This window comes from Sinohyriopsis cumingii, chromosome 4, assembly GCF_028554795.1.
Source record: "Sinohyriopsis cumingii isolate HCF-2022 chromosome 4, ASM2855479v2, whole genome shotgun sequence".
NCBI classification, from domain to species: Eukaryota; Metazoa; Mollusca; class Bivalvia; order Unionida; family Unionidae; genus Sinohyriopsis; species Sinohyriopsis cumingii.
In genome coordinates this window covers 80,648,616-80,670,807 of record NC_142964.1, presented here as the reverse complement: position 1 = coordinate 80,670,807, position 22,192 = coordinate 80,648,616, and the positions used below count along the sequence as shown (strand labels likewise).

General features: G+C 35.2%; 1 long non-coding RNA gene across 1 annotated transcript; it reads right to left on the bottom strand.

The window, feature by feature from the left end:
- Positions 1 to 18,001: 18,001 nt before the first annotated feature.
- On the bottom strand, positions 18,002 to 19,822 carry LOC149801531 (uncharacterized). Its single transcript, XR_016420468.1, has 2 exons — positions 19,528 to 19,822; positions 18,002 to 18,494 (listed from the first exon to the last, which is right to left on the bottom strand). It is a non-coding gene; the product is annotated as an uncharacterized LOC149801531 (long non-coding RNA).
- Between the last annotated feature and the right edge of the window lie 2,370 nt (positions 19,823 to 22,192).

The window sequence follows — 22,192 nt, the reverse complement described above, 5'->3', positions numbered from 1 at the left end:
GTCACTTCTTCGTAATTTCACAAGATCAACTCTCCACAATTTTAACTTCAAATATTTATAAAATCGTAAGACATACTTACACACGCACAAAACCGAATCATGGTAAGGGATTTAATTTTCATTTGATTTGGTATTCATTATATGGGATCTCTTTTCTAAAAGATATAGTTAGCCCTGAAATGGACTGGTGGCTTTTTTATAATCACAAAAAAATACTTATGGACTTGATTGTATTAAGCCTAATAGTGGTAGCAACTGGTGCTGCTTCTGTTTAACCCTGACTACCCCGTCCATATGAAGGCATTGTGGAGCATGACCAGGATCACCGACACAGCCATATCGAAGAGAAGAGTGCGTGTGGAGAGGCAAGGATCTTAACTGGGTTGTAGTCGACAGAAACGCTATGAGACCAAGCTTAAAAAGAAGACAAGTGAAACGAGCAGACTTGTGTCAACCGACTTGGTTAACAACAGCAACGACCATTTTCAGGGCCACCCAGATCTCTAGAAAAGACAGATTTTAATAATATTTGCCAAATATTTTATTTTTGTGTATGTGATGTGTATGTTTATTTCTACCCTTTTAGCTCTTCTCTTGTGATATTATGGGTGATTGCTTAAAGTAGTGTCTCTATAATTAGAATATGCTCATTTTCGTCTCCGTTAACTTTACATTATCAGACTTGTGCAGTATTTTACGATATTGAACCCATCAGATTCTACGCATGTGCACGGCACGTGTGCCCAATAGTAGTATAGTGTATTAGGAACTACTTTGTAAATAAATCATGTACACTCATGCAGTATACGCTTTAGGTTTTGGTTGATTCATTTTGTTTCTGAATGAACTAAAGATGTTGTTTCGTGGACTGCCACGCATCAGCTGCTTTGCAATATTCCGCGTTAACGTTTATTATACAATGTTTTGGTTTTATGCTAGCGATAGACTCAATACAGGTCATAACAGTGCTCGGGTCCCTACAAAGAGCATGCAAGTGACAAGGAATGAACGTGTCTTCTTTAGCTGGTAATAAGAATGGCAAAAATTATACTTTGTTTTACATTCTGAATTTCCTCAAAATGAACTTTCTTAGTTCTTCAAATCCGAATTACATGAACTATGTCATTGGTTCTAAAACCTTATTGCACACTACAAAATTGTACTGTTATTTCGACTACATTTCCAACTGCAATAAAATTCTCCTTACTGCACTCAAATGAAATGAAGTGGATATTCATTTGCGTCATTTTGATAACTACAATTGAAAGAGTTCATATTTTCCCTCATTATCATTCCAAACATTCAATGACAGAACAGAAACACACTTGCAGATGAGTCAAGATGCACCTGTTCTTGCTCAAAACAACAATTCTGTTTTAAACTGATGTGAAGCGCGCGACTAAGTTCAAAGGTCGCTGGGCGGTGCTATGTGTGCATTAATATTGTTATTGTGTGTTGGAGAATGTATGGTTGTGTATTTATTTTGGAATAAAGCATAAATTCGGTTACTTTGTTTCTTGTAGTGTATTTTATTATAATTAATCCTTAGGTAGAATAATAAAATGAGTATATAATAAAACGTTACTGCATTTGTATGGGAAAATTGGAACTCATTTCTTTGGATGAATAATGGCACTCCCAACTCGTGCAGTATTAATCCCCCCCAAAAATCGTTCATATTTTTCCATACAAATGCAGTAACCTATAAATACTTCCTACCTGTGTGTGTGATAGTTGTTTGTGTGCATTTAAGTAAAGAATTCATGTACAAACACTTCCTACCCATACAATTGGATAGTAGCTGTGTGTACTTAGACTGTAAACAAAACGTGATTACTGTAAACAAAACGTGATTGCTGGATATTATATATGGTGTGCTGGAGTGTAAAAAAGTGGGTCTTGGATAGCAGGGGTGCGTATGAAAAATAATCAATAACTTGTTGCTGGAGTGTAGGGAATGTGATTTGATTGTAATTAAAAGAATATTAATATTAAATTTACGTACGTCTCAGAAATGTTTCAACATGGATAAGGCCAGTAAAAACAATTTTAACATAGGTACGTCCGCAATGTGGCATATTAAATTAAAGCTACTGACACTTTTAATATACGATTTCCCGAACGTACCTAGAGTGATTCATATTAAGGGCACCTCTAACAATGTACCAATGTAGCCTCAACTAAGGTTAGCTGAATTTAATAATGGTAAATGTGGCCTCATCCGAGGTCAGCCACTTCTAATAATATTATAATTGTACCCCAATGTTAAAACCTGTAGATAATTTTAACATAGGATTTCCCGTTTGTACCTAGAGTGGCATATCCGTTTAATCTTAAGGCGTAATTAACATATGATATACTGTTTATAAAAAGATGACATATAATATAAACCTACAGCGTAATGTTAATTCCCGTACGTACCCAAGGTGCCACATATCACTACTTTTGTAAAATGCTCTTGTATAACAGTTGTTTCTTCTCGAACAGAAAGAGACATGTCTTGGATAATTTACCGTTTCGCTGATTGGTGTATTTTCCAAGTTTGTTATCTTTACTGCTCACTGCACGTTATCTAGCCTATTACATGGGATGAATTCGTGAAAAGTTTGGCATTTCACTTCGCAGACAATGCATGTCCTTCGTTCAATCTGTTTATATGTTTCTCTCAACCAATTGAATAAGCGCCTCTGCCCTTACACAATGGTTTCCACTTTAATGTTATGAAGAAATGAGATTGTTCTCATCAGATAATCAGATAATTTGTCAATATCGACAGACTTACGTGACATAAGTAAACCAAGATTTGGTGGCTATGATCTCTCTCTCTCTCTCTCTCTCTCTCTCTCTCTCTCTCTCTCTCTCTCTCTCTCTTCATACGAAAATAATGGCGCAAATTCAAAACGGTTTCCCAACGTTTCGAACTAAACAAGCTCTTCGTCAGGGGCTCCTACATGTTAGAATCACTAGGGTAATTACAACAAGAGATATAGCAATACAAAGTTGTGAAAAAAATGATAGACGAGCTGGTTTTTGTGTCTATGCACATAGCGATCCAGTATGATTATATATCGCATACAAACACACATGGCCGCATAATAATCATTCAAGTAGCGTGCAAATAACGTCCATCAAGTTATGTAAGTAGAAATCAATAAAACATTTGGTGTTTTCTGCAATGATGGTTTAAAACAAACACGTGCTGGAAAAGTTAACAGTAGACGAGAACACGTAATGAATAAAGTAACCAAAGTCTCATTAAATACCATTATCACTTAATCAATAAACCACTAATAGCAATTGTAAATCAGACCCCACATGGTGTGTTATGTATATGTAACTTAATTATTAGTTCCTTAGTTATATTTTTTTAAATTCTATTGTAATGTAATATTGTTTACTGGACTTGACATTGTCCACAAATTCATTTCAGTTCTGTTTGATTTTTTTAATTTTTTTATTTCATTGATAAACACATGATAATAGAAACGCTGTATCTAGTTTCGGACCTTGATTCAGAACCAGTGACAGTTTTGGTAAACAACTTTTTTTTTTTTTTTTTTTTTTTTTTAAATTCTTTCGCAGAATAAGAATTATTAAGTTAAGTCAAGGCCATACCTGGACGACGTGATAATTACCATGTAACAAGCTTATATTCCTTCTGGAAGGATGAACTCTTGACCCCCATCTGGCAATCTGTTCTGCGTTTTCGTAAGTCTCATAACTGATGTTCTAATAAGAATTCAGTCAGTCGTGACTTAACACTTGAAAAGTCAAGCTGTTTTATGTTGTGTCCAGTTTGGGTTAATTGTTTTATTTTCTTCAAATTGTTTGAATTTCAAGTGATTCTTTACCCTGGAAATGCATAAGTGTTCCTACGAAATTCTTGGACAAAGGCATTCACTGAAATTTATATGGAATTCAAAACTGGAATAATATATTATGTGATTCAACAAGAAACTGTTGACATAACATCACTTCTTCATCGCCTTCCATTTTGGATATCATCGGGATTCGAGCTCATTTTCACTCAGGAATTTTTTTACTAGGACTTCTATTTTTTAATTCTTGGATTATTTTTGTATTTGATTAGTACAACCGTAAGTTCTTTTTTCTCATTTTCATTTGATATTTTAGGGAAATAAATTATTTGTTACATTTTGCAAAGCTTGTTGTCTTCACTCTTTTCTGTTACTTTTTGAAAGAGTCCAGACTTGTAACAGGTATCTCCGATGCCTTAAGTCACTGAAATTATTCCCTGATGGAATATAGATAATTCTATAAAATATAGCAACGTTTTTTGACATAATATCGCCATATTAATTATTACAAGGATGTACATCATAACGGATATCATGCACTTCACGAACAAAGTAATTAAATATAGTCTTCACGACTGTTAAACATTACATGTTCAATCTAAATTTGATCCTTCAGACGTTTCAAGTGCAAAGATATTGCCATATTACCAAATCATGAACAGCTTAAAATGTATGATTTCATTTAGTTTAACTTTGTAGATGTTTCTTAATTTCAAGAATCCAGTATGTTGTTGTCTACTTGTGACATTTCAAGTATTCTGTAATAGGTAGGCATTAGTATGTAAGCCTTCTGGTAACTTTTTAGTACATTATATACCTTATGCCATCTTTCTTTTACAGAAATGGCAATCCTGAGAAGAGGAAAATTTGGAACAATGACTGAAATTGGTTTTGCCTTCTGATGTACCTCTCTCTCCTTCACACTACTAGCGAGGAACAGACCATGCACACTACAATACGCACCAAAGACTCATTAAATACTGTCGGAAGAGTTGTTAGACACATTGCAGGCACAGACAAACAATGTTGGGACACATTAATGCAATCTGGCCGCAACGCAAAGAGATGGTATCACATTAAAGCCCGATATCTTCTAAAAGGCGGAGAAAAGTCTTCTCTACCAGTAGATTAATTTGCGATGGATTCAAAAATGAAAGCATTAACTGTTATCCTCTATTTCGCCTAGCGAAGCTTTTGATTTGAAGATTAGTTTCATTTTCGCAGCTCAAGTTACTCGTATCATCAGCTTTTATCGCTTTTAAATTAAATGTCTTTTTTTTTTCATTGTATATCTCCGTAGATAAATACCTCACAATTTTTTTTGTTTGTAAATCGATGTATAAAGAGAATGTACGTTTTGTACTGGTTTTTGTCAAACGCTTATCTGTCTTTTTCACATTCGTTCTACCTTTACAACTGTAATCCAATGACTGAACTATGCTTAATTACATTTGACCTCCCGCTGTACCTAAGAAGATCTTCCTATAATCTCAATGTATCCAGTAACAGAAAGATAATATATCAACAAACCATGTAACAGCGTTAAGCTGGCATAAATGTTTCTTTATGTTTTGAAATATCTGGATCAGAAAGGTAAACAAGTTCCATTTAAGTTTCTTTGGATCAAACTTTCTCGTTTACCATTACTAAACACCATGGTATTATGCAATTTTATCACACACAATAAACAATACACAATGAACAATTAACTTACTGACTTGGAAGACCCTTTGCTACTTTTCCATATTGAGTTATAATAGGGGATCGCTTGTTTAACGGTTCCAGCCAGGGAAGAGTGTAATGGTAACCCAAGGTCATATTGGCTAAGTGACAAGAACGGAGACATAAGCAGAGAAGATTTTAGGAAGTTGTGGTCCATTTGAAACAGGTATCATAAATGATCTATTCCAGAATAGATTTTAATAAAGGCGGAATGGGAAGACGTTTTTGACTTATACGGGACTAATAATAATTCTGTTGGGTAAAGTAATAATCCCGATTGGCTAAGCTAAAGGGGGGGGGGCGGGTTTCCCAGACAGAATTCCGAAATTTTTAAATTAGTCCCACTCACCGAACAAGGATCAGTACAAAAAATTATGCCGAGGGGGAAAACATGAGGGGCTCCGAGATCAGTAGAGAGTGCTCTTCTCGTTAAATAAATCATCTTAAAGACGAAAGGAAACATATGTAACTTCATGGGGAGGTGCGAATCTCGAATAAAGCACAAAGGAAAAAGCTCTATACACACCTGACTGCACAGTGGGAAATGGAGCGCAGTCCGCAATTAAGGTTTGATGACCAGGAGAGGCTAGGGAGAGAGAGAGGGATTGGTGGGTGTTATATTAAGAATCTTATGGTAAGGAGTAGTGGTACATAAAGATACTAATAACAATTTATATACATGCTTCTGTACACACACACACACACACATACAAATATATATATATATATATATATATATATATATATATATATATATATATATATATATATATATATATATATATATATATATATATATATATATATATATATATATATATATATATATATATATATATATATATATATATATATATATATATATATATATATATATATAAAGGTATGTGTGCTTTATGTATTTACGTCACCGGTTAGGAGCTTAGATACGGAAACGTCGACTGATCACCAACAGCGATTTGGAAAGGACAGGAAGAACAAGGTGATGCTGTTATGCCAGGCAATCTGAGTTCCATCTTTCACTCGATCATATCATGCAATTTGATCCAGGGTATTCTGTGGCATCATAGGTCAGGTGATACTTTGTATATAAACAGAGGTTTTGTAAACAAAGTCACATGCACAATTGTGTGCACGCCACTATAATTAAACTCAACAACAAAAAATAAAGTCTTCCTTCATGTTTCATATCAGTCCTCGGGAATCTATTATGAGAGTTTAGTTGTGTTAAAAAATATAATTCAAGAGGAATTATTTAACTCATTTATTGCAATTTCTAAAGTGTTCCTTGACTGGATTAACACATAATTTTGGGATTTTTGTGAATTCATTCAAAGACATTTTGGACTATAGCATTGTGGTACATGAGCACCTCGAAGACTATTTGTATATCAGGGCCGTCATGACTATTGGAATTCATTCGTAACATTCTAAAATTTTGGACTTGTAATAGGACATTTAGGATTTTTTGGAATTTAATTAAATTCAGAATATTGTAAGGTTTTTTTAAAGTTTTTGTTTGATTGTTTTTTCTTTAGATCTTCACTGGGACCCAGGTGAACCACAAAGGCGGAACTGATCCCTATTTTTAGGTTTTTGGGTACACACTCGGAAATTCAACGACACGGTTTTCACGAATATTACCAAATACGGAAGAATTTGGAAAGATATTCGCACGAGCACCCCCAGTGGAAAGCCGAACGGCCAATACACACAGACTAATACTAGTAAAAACAACAACTTATTTAAAACGGCAAATATAGCACACATTTCACATCAAATTATAAGTAGATTAAACACTGAAGGTGAACAATTGTATTACACTGGTGAAGAAACTTTATGAAAATACATGAGTGTTACCTTAATCCTGGCGAAAATGGATATAAGTGCCTATTTCCCTCTCAGAACAGAAGGTAAGAAAGACAGCTTACAATGCTAACGTCTACGAACTTGGCTTAAAAAGTAGAGATAGGTACGCAAAAATTAGAGTTCTTGTGTACAAGATTCATATTTCAAAAACGGTTGCTCCAGTTACTATACTATTATTTGCATTTGAGGTACAAACTTTCCGACAGGAGGCGAATGTAAACACTAAAGGGAGATTGTGTATTAACTCCGTGCATAATGATATATGCAAATGCAGTCTTTATGAATATAAGTTGATGGGTAGTCAGGTTTGTTTTACTAGGGAATAAATTATTTGTTGAATTTTACTCTAACTTGTTGTTTTCACTTCTTTCTGTTAGTAGCTTAAGACCATAAAGTCATAATAATAGTGTAGTATGATAATTAAAATTATATACACCAATTTATGACATGATCGGAAGCAGACCGATTTTAAAAAAAAAATAGCATAGTAGACCGCGTTATTTCAGTGACCAAGTCGGAAGAAGAGATGTATTCATTGAATATCATATTTTTGGCGGAAGCATTAAGATAAACAAAACTTTTTAGAATTAATACTCGAATGGTCTGTTTTGAAGAACAGAGCTCTCAACAAGTGGAAGATCGTCCTTTCAGGTTGCCATACTTTAATGTAAATATTTTTCTTAACTGCTCCAAGTTTATTCCACAGAAGATAACCGTTGTCTCAAAGAATTGTTTTGATTATGCATTAAGAATACTGAAGTAGTGTTAATTCTTAACACAGCAAGTTTGTTTCTTTGAAACAGTTTTCTCATTGTGTAGATTTTTAGTAAGGGTAAATAGGTACGACCATGGCGAGTAGAGCAAGCCAGAAAGAAACTTAGATTGCTTGCAATTATATTCCACGCCGACAAAAAATGCTGAAGGTGTATCATATTTACAAACAATGTGCCGATTATGAATGCCAACATTGTGGACGTACCTTGGAACCATCTTGATCAGTTGTGCTGAAGAGCTATCAAAGCATCATCCCAAACGCATGTTATGTTATAGATAAGTGTCAACAGCAATTTGGAGTAAGGACGATCGTGTGGTGTTTTCTACATCAAAGTAGCTTATCGACGTTGTTGTTGTTGTTGTTGTTGTTGTTGTAGGGTTTAATGCCATTTTTCAGCACAAGGTAGTCTATGCATGGCGGCCAGTATTAATGATGGAGGTTGAATCCGGGAAAACCCCTGGAAGAACCACTGACTCACGAGAAGCTACTGGAAAGCTTTCTCCCATACCCACATTGCGCGAATCCTAGACTCGAACCCACGAAGACAGAGGTGAGATGGCAGTGATCCGTAACAGAGAGTGCTTTAGACCACTCGGCCACTCAGGTCCCCGCTTATCGACGTAACAACAATACAAATAGGTTGCACATGATGAATAAGCCGACAAGGCTCACGTTTTGACGTCACTGCATTGAGCCAAGCGTACTCAACAATCTAAACAAATTCTGGCAAAAAAAAACTTAAACTATTATATTTTTTCTAATTAATATATATATTTTAGAAAGTTAATACCCAATGAAGGATGCAAAACAGTGCGATATTTCTATTAAAAGACAGACTCCCTTTGTTCTCTTTCAACCGGGGACCCCGGGTGGCCTGGTGGTCGCCTTTACAGATCACTGACATCTCATCTCTGCTCGGCCAGCGTGGAAATGTCAGAAAGCTTGCCAATAGCTTTTCGTGTGTCGGTGGTTCTTTTCGTTGTCTTACCGGGTTCTTCATCTGCCAGTGTTATAGCTGAAAAATGACTTTAAACCGACACAACAGCATTCAGTCTGATTCTTTTTATATAAAGCTATTCTTTGTAACATACAAATACCACTGCATATTTTTCTACACTAACAAGTTTACTCTGATTTCAATAATGTTATTGCCTTAACTACAAAAGTAATCATATTAAGTCACAGCTTTTCGTAAAGTATCGGGATCTTTTCCCATAATGCATTATTCATACAACCTGGGTACAAACGGTGCCACCGGGCATCTCATTCTAGAAATGTAATTACAATAGAGAATGAAGCCACCATATTTGACTACTTAAAAGCCGTCTTGTCATGTTTGTGACATCTGAAAAATATATCGAGAAAATGTGGGGACTGGATTTTAGATTTGACCTAAAATTCTAACAATTTATTTGACGATGATGATAGGATATAGGAAATACGAAAAAAACCCACATTATAGTTAATTTAAATGCTGCTTTTGTTTTTTGGATTTAACGCCATTTCTCAACACAAAATAGACTATAAATGAATTCCGGTATAACTGGTAAGAACCTCCTACCTACGGGAAGCTACTGGTTAGCTTTCTAATATTCGGAGATTCGAACCCACACAGACAGAGGTGAGATGGCAGTGATTGCCAGAGGTGAGCCCTTTAGACCACAGGTCTCTCTAAATGTAATTCGTGTCTTAAAATGTATTCACGGATGTGCTTTCTCCAGACTGAACATCAAAAGTAGTAGCAGTAGTAGTGGTAGTAATAATGTGTGTGTTGGATTTTTTTAACGTAGCTTGAAGAAATTTTCAGTCATATCTCTTCGATGTCTGCAGTGTGGCAGTTTATAGTGATGTCTAGCACTGAGGCACCATGCCGCAGATATGTAGCATGATGTCCCATCAAGTCACATTATCCTGACACCAGGCCGACCAGTCCTAATACTAACCTGTTAATGCTGAGCGCCTAGCGAGGCAGCTGTTAGTACCATTTTTAGAAGTCTTTGGTATGATTCGGCCGGGATTCAAACCCTTAACCTCCCGATTCCGAAGTGGACGCACTAACCATTAGGCCACCGAACAGTCTAATAGTAGTAGTAATAGCGGTAGTAGTATTTGTTGTTGTTGTAATAGTGTGTCCTCACGAAGTATATCAACTATTGCATTTTCATCAAATATTGATCATTTTTTAAGTTAGTCGTATAGGTACGGTCCAACGAAGAAATTAGCGCGGAGGAAAAGGTAACCTGATTATTTTAATTTTCAGTTTATATAGGTTATCTATCGTAAAACAGACTATGTGTCAAACATGATAAATTTCTAATTTATACACGTGAATATAAATATAATAATACGAGAGAAGGTTTACAACAAGAGGTCCAAGTACGAGAGATATCGAACACTTGGCTTTCATCTACCTAAAAACCAAATGTAGGCCGCTAGGATGTTTTCTGTACAAGTTTCTATACAATATAAGTTATTTCACATTTAAGGAAAACACATTTTTCGAGATTTTTTTTATTTTTATCTTCATCAAAATTTAATGCACATCAGCATCATTTTTCCAACATTGAAAAGTCTTTTTGAACGATGCTTTCTGCCAGAGTTTGTCAGATTCTGTTAAGCAGTCCTTTTGGAATACTTTTATTTTTTAAATTTGGGTCTTTTTCTTCTCTTTTCAAATTATAGTAACATATCAATATTTGATGACAAGATGCGTACGCATTTTATAAAATTATGTTGAGTGTATTGTTGAGAAGCAGTAACTGGAGGTTGTTTCTGGTTTCTAGTTTGGTGTGATTTGGATTTTTAACTTAGCTTTAACAATTATTAGTACACGTTTGGAAGTTTTGACAGGATGTTTTCGGTCAAGTTTGGTTAAATTCTGATGACCTTTTCTTGAGAGGCCTTTAAAAGGTTTTTCTCTTTCTATGGCGGTAGCAATATTTACTTGTAGATCGGCATCCTGCGTACAAACCGTAAAGCCATTTGTGCCAGAATACTGTGTGTAAAATTTGGTCGAAATCTTTTGAGGGATTTTGAGAAAAAAATTGACTGAAGTGATTTTTGTTTTTTCCTTTTGTTGTATTTTGTTTTTAGTAACAGCGGCTATATTTGTATTTGATGGTACATCGGCATCAGTTGTACTAACTTGTATGGTCTTTATGTGAGAATGTTTTCTATGAAATTTCTTCAATTTCTCTTGAGTGCTTTTTTAGTTTTTTAAGCGTGTTCTATTTTTAGTAAGTGCGACCATATTTGCTGGTGTATCTTCATAGTATGCATGAACTTGTGAGCCCTTCAGCTCTTAATAGTACCTTTTCAAATTTTTTAAAATTTTGGTACGACTCTTTTGGATGAAATTTAAAAGTTTGTTTATTTTCAGTAGCAGCGTCTATTTTATATGGCAGATCGGCATCATGTTATGTATATTTGAAAGCTCTTTATTATAGAATGTCCTTTGCCAAGCCATATTGAATCCTGTCCGACGTTTCTTTTTCTAAAACGAAAGTTTATAATGGCAGGTGTTGACGGACGACGCATGACACAGTACCATACATACCGTAAGCTCTCGAAGCTTTACAGACAGGTGGGCTAACAAAAACTAGGTATAAAACTTCTTTAAGATACGGTTAGGTCTGAATTGATAACTAGAAATTTAACAGATGTTGTTCCTCTGAAATATTTAAGTGTGTACATGACTTGTTAGATTTCGTGGTCACGCTAGACTTAAAAGAAAAGACACAGATGTGAAATTTCACTTTCTTGTGCTAATTACGGCAACGTTTTAATAACCTATGCCGTTTGATTGAGATACAGCGGACTATCTTCTTGCACATGAAATAAATAACTAAATACAAGCTGTCAGCATTCCTTGCTTGTAATTATGACCTAACTCTTGCATTATAGTTATTTAGTGGCCCAGTGTCAGGTTATGTTTTTCTTGGTCAAATAAACACGCTATGGTCTCGACGCAAACATTTCTTTTAATGTGATACTATGTTGCACTGGTCTAATGCGCTGCATAGTTAAACTAGGCACTGTAGATTTAACACTAGGCACTGTAGATTTAACACTAGGCACTGTAGATTTAACACTAGGCACTGTAGAGCACATACAAAGTGGACAAAACCACATTCACTGTCAAAAGCAAAACTTAATTGGACCTTTAAGTACTTCGTGTCCTTGAAATCAATCTTGGAATCATCAGCTCAGCAGACTGCGAAAATTGCTGGAAGTTCACGATTAACATGTGAAGTCCTTTGTTAAGTAAAGAAAACTAAGGAAAAGTGGTATAACCTCAAGTCAGAGGGGAAAAGCCATAACAAATCCAACACACAAGCAAAACAAGGGATTATATGAATTTATTTAGAATGTAGGACCAACGACAAATATGAATATAATATGCAATTGATCACAAACCGTATAACCGAAATCTGTATTAATTTCTACCCAACATTGAACAGTACACGCGAAAGCAAGGCTCAGTAAGCCATCGCAGTAGAACTATCAGTGGGTAGTTTTCACTTATTTGCCTCTGTTGAGATACATACGAATTTTTATGAACGAGTAAATTTTACATAAATCAACGTAAAGTGGATGTCAGTATGATAAGTTTGCTTGTTCATAAAACTTTTTCTTGCTTTAGAAACAGTCCCATTAGTTTAATATTGTTGACGGGGCTAAAACCTCAAAAAATTGCTTGAACATTAGATAAAATACAGTCCCTACCCACAGTGTAAACATGTGTCACGTGACTGAAAACTGTGTCATGCATAAGCACAGTTACCTCACCGCAGTCACTAGTGTATCTTAGGTTTACTAAACACAAGGAAAAAAAGTACTACAGTAAAACAAAATATTTTATAACATTTTACAAAGAAAATTAGAATAAAGTTATACAAAAGTCTTTTCATGATTTACATATTACTTGATGGTAGGTTCATACAATGATTTTGAAGTTTACTGAGCATGATTGATCACTTGCATATATGAAATGACACGAATTAGTATAATCAACATTGATCACTTGCATATATGAAATGACACGAATTACTATAACAACAATATCGTTCTGACTGCTGTCTTCATGGCTTAATACTGATTTCTGATTACCGCTGTCAATTTTGGGCTGGTCATGCCCCTAATCTTTGGTAGGTGTATGTCGTTAGCATAGACTTTGGAAATATCGTAGGTGTATGTCGTTAGCATAGACTTTGGAAATATCGTAGGTGTATGTCCTTAACATAGACTTTGGAAATATCGTAGGTGTATGTCCTTAACATAGACTTTGGAAATATCGTAGGAGACTTTATAAATATCGTAAGTGTATGTCCTTAACATGGCAAATCTCAACCTTCCTATGATACGATCTTTCTTCAAATCATCATATAATTTACTTAACTCTTTACCCTTGTCCATTACAATATGCGAAGAGTTTCCATTAGAGTGCCCTTCCATTCACGTACTCTGGATATAATGAAATTTCTGTCTTTGTGTCATACAAAAATTGCCATTATACTGCCACCTTTAACCCTATATACTGTTATACTGTCACCTTTAACCCTATCTACTGTTACACTGTCACCTTTACCCCTATGTACTGTTATACTGTCACCTTCAACTCCATCTGCGCGTTCTATCTTTAAGTCCTCCTCGATCTTAAGATTTATATTGCTTACTTCGCGAATCTCCTGTTCAAACTGATCCCATGTCTCATTCCGATTCATCTCTTGATTCCAAAGAATGCTAAGTTGCTTCTTCTGGGCTGGTCCTCTAGGCTATCAACATTGTCTTCCAGAATACTCTCTTTGGCCTCTTGGGTGGCCTTTTCCTTATCAAGATCTTTAATTCTTGATGACATAACAACACTAACCGTATCATCTGTACATCAGCGATTTGCTGCTAACCACATACAATCTTTCATCAAATTTCTTCCGAATTTCTCCATCTGTCGTGTTTTTTTTTTTTTTTTGGTGTAGCGTTTGTTTATGGAAAAGGATCGAACACCATCAAGTTATGTAAAATTCAAAAAAAAATGTATTTCATATGAATACAAAGTGAAGATTTAAAAAGAACTTACAGTATTGTGAATTAAATCCCCAAATAGTCCTAAAAGTTTATCACAAGTCCAGATGTATAAAGTTCCAATTCTAGTGGTATTCCAATTAAATTCCAGTATTGAATATATTGGTGTGTCTTGTCTGTAGTATCGAGCGTGGTAATGTGCCAATAGCCAGAATTGTGTCGATGTGCTAAGAGTCTTTTGATGCATCACAATAGTATAGTCCAAAACTATTCTTGTCTGAATTCACTATAATTCCAAAATAATTTTTCTGTCCAAGAATATTATCGAACACTTTGTAATTCCAGCGAATAATAATTTGAGTAAATAAATCCACTCTAATTAAAAGCTGAACACAACAATAAGACTGATTCTCCTTAAGATGTTATGGCAAGAATGAATAATCCCAATGTAAACAAGGTTATATACTCCTCTACCTGACCTAGGTCACAATTACTATTTTCTGAAAATACTCTATCAACTAATAGGATTGACGTCATTATCAATATGTGTGATAATCAGTCTAGTACAGCGTCAAACATTTGATTATAAATGTATAAATTAATCATATTTGTTGATGAACAATACATTGTTCATAAATTCATACGTTAATAATATTTTTGATAAACAATAAAGTGACCATGATTCCATATATCAATCATATATGTTGATAAATTCCATGAAATGGCCCCGTTGAAGTTAGAATGTAATTATATTAAGGATATTAAGATATTAAATTTTTAGCACTTTGATTTTCCTTTCATGCACATAATCGCTTGGTCTCAAATTTGCCCTTTTTAATGGTATCACTCGGTACGTGTGCAACAAATGTCAAATGCAAAGACACGCAGTCATGTGGAAACATTTCTGCTGCATTATAAAAACTAGCTTTCCTGTATTCAGTTGCAAAACGGTCGTCTGAACACTGTACATAATTTTATTATAAAGAACACAATGATTATAACATGAGAACGTCATAGTCAGAATGGCAACCACGTAATCTTAGCTTAATTTTGACCACAGCTAACATTTGCCAGGCCCTCTACTTGGTGGTTATTAATACCATCTTGAAAGCGTGTAATTCTCCAAGCTGTATTATCTGTTGAAAAGATCAGTTGACGTGTAGATCCAATCTACTTTCTATTCCAGTTCATCAATTTTAAATGTAAAACCGACAGGAGATTCGTTTTCAGCACAGTGGCAAAATTATAAATTCACGAACGCATATACGTACGTGCTATATAATATGTGATAATGTTCACTTACATGACTTAGTAGCAAAACGAGTATTTATTTTGTTTTAAATATTCCTATCGTAATATCCAGTGGAAAGTATAATACATTTTGTTGACGTACCTAAATTGTATTGGTTTGAATAACCTACATTATTAATCTAGTAAGGGTATATTCACTGTCACAATCTGCATTGCAAACCATACCCTACTTTCTTCTGATCAATCTTGTATTATTATTATTATTATTATTATTATTATTATCAGCAGTAGCAGTAGCAGTAGCAGCAGCAACCACAGCAATTCAACAGCAATAACTGTCTTCATGATCATTATTATCATCATCGCTGCAGTAGAATTGTCTGCTATTTTAAAATATTACGCTGAAGTTATTTTAAGGAATTACGCTAAAGTTATTTTAAGATATTACGCTGACGCTATTTTAAGATATTACGCTGCAGCTCTCTCTACCTGTTGTACGTAAAGTTCAGTGAAACTCTTTTCTGTAATAATGGCAACATAACATCTGGTTATTGTCTATGTAATTCAAATTCGACTAACATTAGCGGTCGTTTCGGCCCAACCGTAATTCCCGTGCATGTCATACTTAACGTTTGGTGTGTCAGAAAAATGCAGTCAAATTAAATGGCGATTAAAACTACGATAATCTTTTTGGCAAAAAAAAAAAAAGATATTATACTGTAAGGCATCACAAAACGCTAATTAACTTCATTATATATTTCCTTCTTGTTCAACATTTTTAAAATAAATTCCAGTTCATCGCTTATACGTTCTGCTTCACGAACACTACCTCATTTAAGTTAAACACCAAAAAGGAACAACATATACAAATTTAGCATGAGCTATGCTGTTTTTTCCAAACAAAGTTCACTTTTAATGAAATGATTGGAATTTGTTGAGCAGATGTCCTTTCCGGAACCTCTGAAGCACACCTGTTTGCTTTCAAATTCAATGTTAAGACGATGAGCTCCATAAACATTTTACTTTCTGTTTAGGCAGCGATGTTGTTTTTTATTGGGTGCTTGTGACGTTATTAATTGGTTAGCTAATCTGCATAACAAATCAGAGAAAAAAATAATATTATTTATCTTGGGGACTACATTAATATGCAATGACAGCTTATCGGTTTCATTAGCGTTGTATTACCTCAAGGAGATGACAAAAGTTAAACCTGTTTAATAAATCTGCTATTTATGTGCATGTATCAATAAGGAAGCAAAAGCACGAGGTCTGGTTGCACTAGTTCCAGCGTGGTTTGCTCCAGATAACATTTTATCTTAGGGGGCAGGGTCCAGTTTTTATGTACAAATTTAATGCCGCATTCAGTGACCTAGTATAAAAAAATCATAAAAAATCAAATACACAAGTGAGGTCAAAAAGGTCCATATTTTTAGATACCTATATTAAAACAGAGCATAAGAATAGTATTCACTTGACCAGAGAAGTCAATGGCAGTTCACAGCAGAAGAGGTTTGTGCACCCCAACCCCTATTTTATACCTGCATTTTTCACATCCAAATGCCATTTTTGACAGCATGTAGTACTCACAATGCAAACGCAAGCCCTTTCCCTGGATGAAACTTTTGAAAAACACTGTCTGCTAAATAGTTTGATGCAATTCAGAATAGTTGTCATCCAAGCCGTTTTTGAGATACTCGGCTTGCCTTGAACCCACGTGTCTACTGCTATGGGAGGCTAGCTCTTCTTCCTAGCCAACTATTGGTATTTCACTATCAACATACTGCAGAGCAACTATGGAAGGTGTACATGACTGACATCAATTTCAGAACAACACAAGCCCAAAACACCTAGTTCACAAATATATCCATATCTATAAATAGTAAACAATAATAGCTGAAAAAGTCACACCATAGCCTTAAGTTAAGAAATTTGCCAGGGGCCAAATTACGAAACTGGACCCTGCCACCTTAAGGATTTGGCTCAAAATGGTTTATGTCAAAAGTTGTGTACATATCACATATTTAGACATTATCTAGTACATTGGTATAAAGGAAAACTTTTTGTGCACAAAACTAAAAATGGTATTATGCTTTTAAAAAAGTTACCTCTTTGCGGCAAAAAGCACTGCATTATTTACATTGTGAATTATGACTGACTGCATTTCTTGAAAGATTTCAAATTGTTTGCAACCTACGATGCTCTTGGTCTTTGTTTACCACCATAGCATCAGTACAAAATCAAAATTCCTTTACAATGTTTCATGAATGTCAAGAAGAAATCTGGAAGTTATACATTTTAGGAGGGAATAACATAAATGCTATGTTAGGTGTCAGTGACAGAAGTGAAAAGTTTCTCTAAACTCTTCTAGCAAACTTAAAGAAATCACACATTTAAGTAAATCATGTGCTTTAGAAGTACTCTTAGACTGATATAAAAGAAGTGGTTCCTAACTTTTCATTATCATTCTGGAGATGCTAATAGCAACATCAGTGTTGTGTCAGTGTATATTGGGGGGGGGGGGGGGTAATCGCAACACAAGTCTAGCTAGTCTGGAAAAGTCAAAGTTTAATCAATTAACATTAGACAATGCTGGAATATTGATATACTGATGTGTAGGACCCTAAAACTTACAAGGAGTGACATATCAAATAAATTCATTGATACATAGCCAATGAAATTGACCATACATATACAAATTACTCAATACAGTTTAACAGAGAAATTTCTTCTCAGACACCAATTTACTTACAACTGACTTTAATGTTTTCTGGAGTTTACAAAATCATAGTAAATAATAAGATAAGGTATAGAACAAATATTTATAGTGGAAAATCCAGTTCAAGGTAAAAAGCATATCACCGGCTTGGCTTTTGATAAGCACGTACCATAAAACAACTCCTGCAGAAGCTAAGTCTGTCCGTCAAAGTCACTCTCTTGTGCACTTAGATCAGAATGACTATCTGGATGAGATTGAAGCTATTGTTTCTTTCAGCATGACTAACCGATTAATCCTAATCTCTTACTATGCAAACTGACACCTGCAAAAAGAAAAGAAACAAGTGATACTGATGTACTTTTAACATTCAGTGAAAACATAAGACTTTCAGAGGAGAAACTGTATGTGCATTGTCAAATGCATGAAGCTGCCACTTAATTTTAAGCTTTTCCCCCTTTGTTAACTGAACCTAGAAATTTCAAGATATATACATAACACTGAAACATTTTCTACTATCACCCAAGTGTGAGATATGAATCTCTTATGTCAACTTCAGAGTGGGGTCATGAAGGTATAAACTATGTCGGTGTGCTAAAACTTTCATTCTTCTCACCAAAATATACCAAGTAATATGCCATATGCATCATTATTTCTAAGACTGTTCCACTGGTGACATTCAATATTCACAACAGTGTGTTTATGTATGATTCCTCTGAATTCTATCTGCTCCTGTGGAGTTAAATTACTTTAAAGAATACATGTTGACATGCTATGCAATTGTTTAGGCGTGTCTGTATTGAAATGTGAATAGTATTCATAAAAATAGAGGTGCAAAACCTTGACAGCTACAGAAAGTGCAAGACAATACATTATGGTTACCATTTTGTTCTCATATTTAGTAAGTTATATCCAAAATATGCTACTTTGTCATGATGTAAACAGTTCTCACATGGAGGTACAAAACACAGTTACCTCCCTCTCCAAAGAGCATCACATACAACACTATGTAATATATGGAAAAAGGAAGGAGATATAATAAAGCTAATGCATAAAAATTATTTAAATATACACAAAGAAACAGAAAAGTGTAATAGATGTGGCTGACTGCACTATCAAAAAATGATCAATTTTCCTTAAGGGGGCAGGGTCCAGTTTTTATGTACAAATTTAATGCCGCATTCAGTGACCTAGTATAAAAAATCATAAAAAATCAAATACACAAGTGAGGTCAAAAAGGTCCATATTTTTAGATACCTATATTAAAACAGAGCATAAGAATAGTATTCACTTGACCAGAGAAGTCAATGGCAGTTCACAGCAGAAGAGGTTTATGCACCCCAACCCCTATTTTATACCTGCATTTTTCACATCCAAATGCCATTTTTGACAGCATGTAGTACTCACAATGCAAACGCAAGCCCTTTCCCTGGATGAAACTTTTGAAAAACACTGTCTGCTAAATAGTTTGATGCAATTCAGAATAGTTGTCATCCAAGCCGTTTTTGAGATACTCGGCTTGCCTTGAACCCACGTGTCTACTGCTATGGGAGGCTAGCTCTTCTTCCTAGCCAACTATTGGTATTTCACTATCAACATACTGCAGAGCAACTATGGAAGGTGTACATGACTGACATCAATTTCAAGAACAACACAAGCCCAAAACACCTAGTTCACAAATATATCCATATCTATAAATAGTAAACAATAATAGCTGAAAAAGTCACACCATAGCCTTAAGTTAAGAAATTTGCCAGGGGCCAAATTACGAAACTGGACCCTGCCACCTTATAATACAGAGACCCAAAAGGAGTTTCATGTGTCGCCATATATGAGTATAAACGCAAGGAATCACTTGCCATACTCATCATGTAAAAACAATTGTACAAATAAATCATTTTTTAATTTGGAAATATCAATTATATTCAGTTTTAATATTTATATGTTCACCCAAAAAGAGAAATATGAAGAAATAAACAATATCACTCAACATGTTGCTTTGGAAATATAATGCCCTCCCCTAAATAAAAATAACTTAAAAAAAATAAGTATCTAAAATGATACTTTGATCTCTCAATTGATGTTTCTGGAGAAATTAAATAACCAGTGTGCACCTGGGACCACGGGTGGCCGAGTGATCTAAAGCTTTAGGAAATGCAATATTTTTCAGAACTGTATTCTATAACTGCACCCAGAAATTGATTGATTAACTTGGTTCATGTATATGCATGCAACATTTAGCAACGAATGCATCTAGGTTGTAAAATTATCAAACAAATGTGATCCTCGTTGATTTTCCACTTTATGCCTTTTCTGTATAGATTTCCTCTTTTCTATATTTGAGATAATAATATCCAGTGCATTCATTTTAAGTTTAGATGCCAAGGATTAGTGTACTTATGTAAGGCATTAACCTGTACAGAAGAATAGCAAGATCAGATTCCACGCAGCATTGACGCCCTGGTGTGTTGTTATACCTTTCGTTTTTCAAGGCTGCAACCAAAACAAACGATTCTGAATCCCGCATTTATGTGTGTTTTGGTTAACGGCATGCAATGCTATTACGATCCCCAGCACACAGAAGAGAGAAATTTTCTGAGCAGAAAATGATGATGTGCTCGCTTGCCCTGATATATCGTAGCGATAGAAATAACGATGTGTGGATCTTCAACTCGCCTGCTCCATAGTAACCGGTGTGTTATCACATATGTGCATCAGTCAAAATGCTGCTTAGAATCATGGTTATTTCATGTATTTAACTGCTAAGCATCTCATAGTTGCTTTATTCCTCAGGAATGGTAGATAATATGGTGAACATTATGTAAAAGTGGTTCCTTCTCTATTGATCTTCGAAGATTTCCGTCTTGCGAAACGCTTGTGAAAATCGCCTCTTTTCCCTCAACTGATCGGGAGCATCGCCCCGGAAAGGACTTTGTAAAACCGACTTACCGGATGTGCGCCTTCACTAGACAAACTTTAAATTGCATATGAAAATTGCAAGCTGGTATCTTTTTTTATTTTTGTTGGGATAAGATCAGAAATCACACCCGTTTTGTGGTTGTTTTCTGGTATCAATGTTCAGGTATGTTGAAAACTCACTCTTTTTGCTCTGGCTTCAAGGATTCATGATCTCTGGTAAGCAAATTTCCAGGAAATATAAGAGTCAACATTTGAAGTCTTTTCATAAGGACTATAAGAAGATGAAATATCAATTGACTGGATCAGTTACTGTAGTGATACCTATAAAGTTCTTGTTCGTCCTTTGAGTTCAAAGATGATCATGACATCACTGACTGCTTTGGTTTCTGTAAGTATGTGAGTGGTTGATCAGCCCAATTTGTGCTCTGAACTGTCTATGGCACACTTGACAGGATATGCCGCTTGGGTTTGCTTGACCAAAAGAGGATGTGCTAATATTCTGAGATTTGAGCTGCTCACGCTTCTGTACAACCTGTTCATTTCTCATCCGTTCAGATCTATTAACTCCAGTGTGGATTACACTCTGCCAGGCAGAGCGATTCCGTAGATCTTCCCAAGACTCGGGCTAATTTTTGACGTATTTCCAGAATTATATGATGGAATCTTTGAAGCGTTTATCCTGAGCATCCTGATATCGCTTTCCCTCCTTCAGTTCGAAATAGAAAATCTTCTTTGGTAAAAGCTCTCCTGACATCCTGATGACGTGGCCTGTCCGTCTCAAATGTGATTTCATCAGCAGAGTGTGCATGCTTGGAATGCGTGCTCGTGTGAGAACATTAGTGTCTGTGACCCTGTTCTGTAATCTTATCCTCATCAGTTTCCTCAAGTGACCCATGTGAAAATGGGTCAGCTTCTTGACATGGTGTCTGTACACCTCCCATGTTTTGCAAATATACGCCAGAGTAGTATAGTGGGGTTGTTTAGCAACAATGGGAAAGTACATTTCAGACCCCCTTGGAGCTGTTTGGCGACAACACGTTTTAGCACACCAAGGGGAATTGAACATGGGGAATATTGGGGCTGTATAGCGACAAAGGAAAGTTG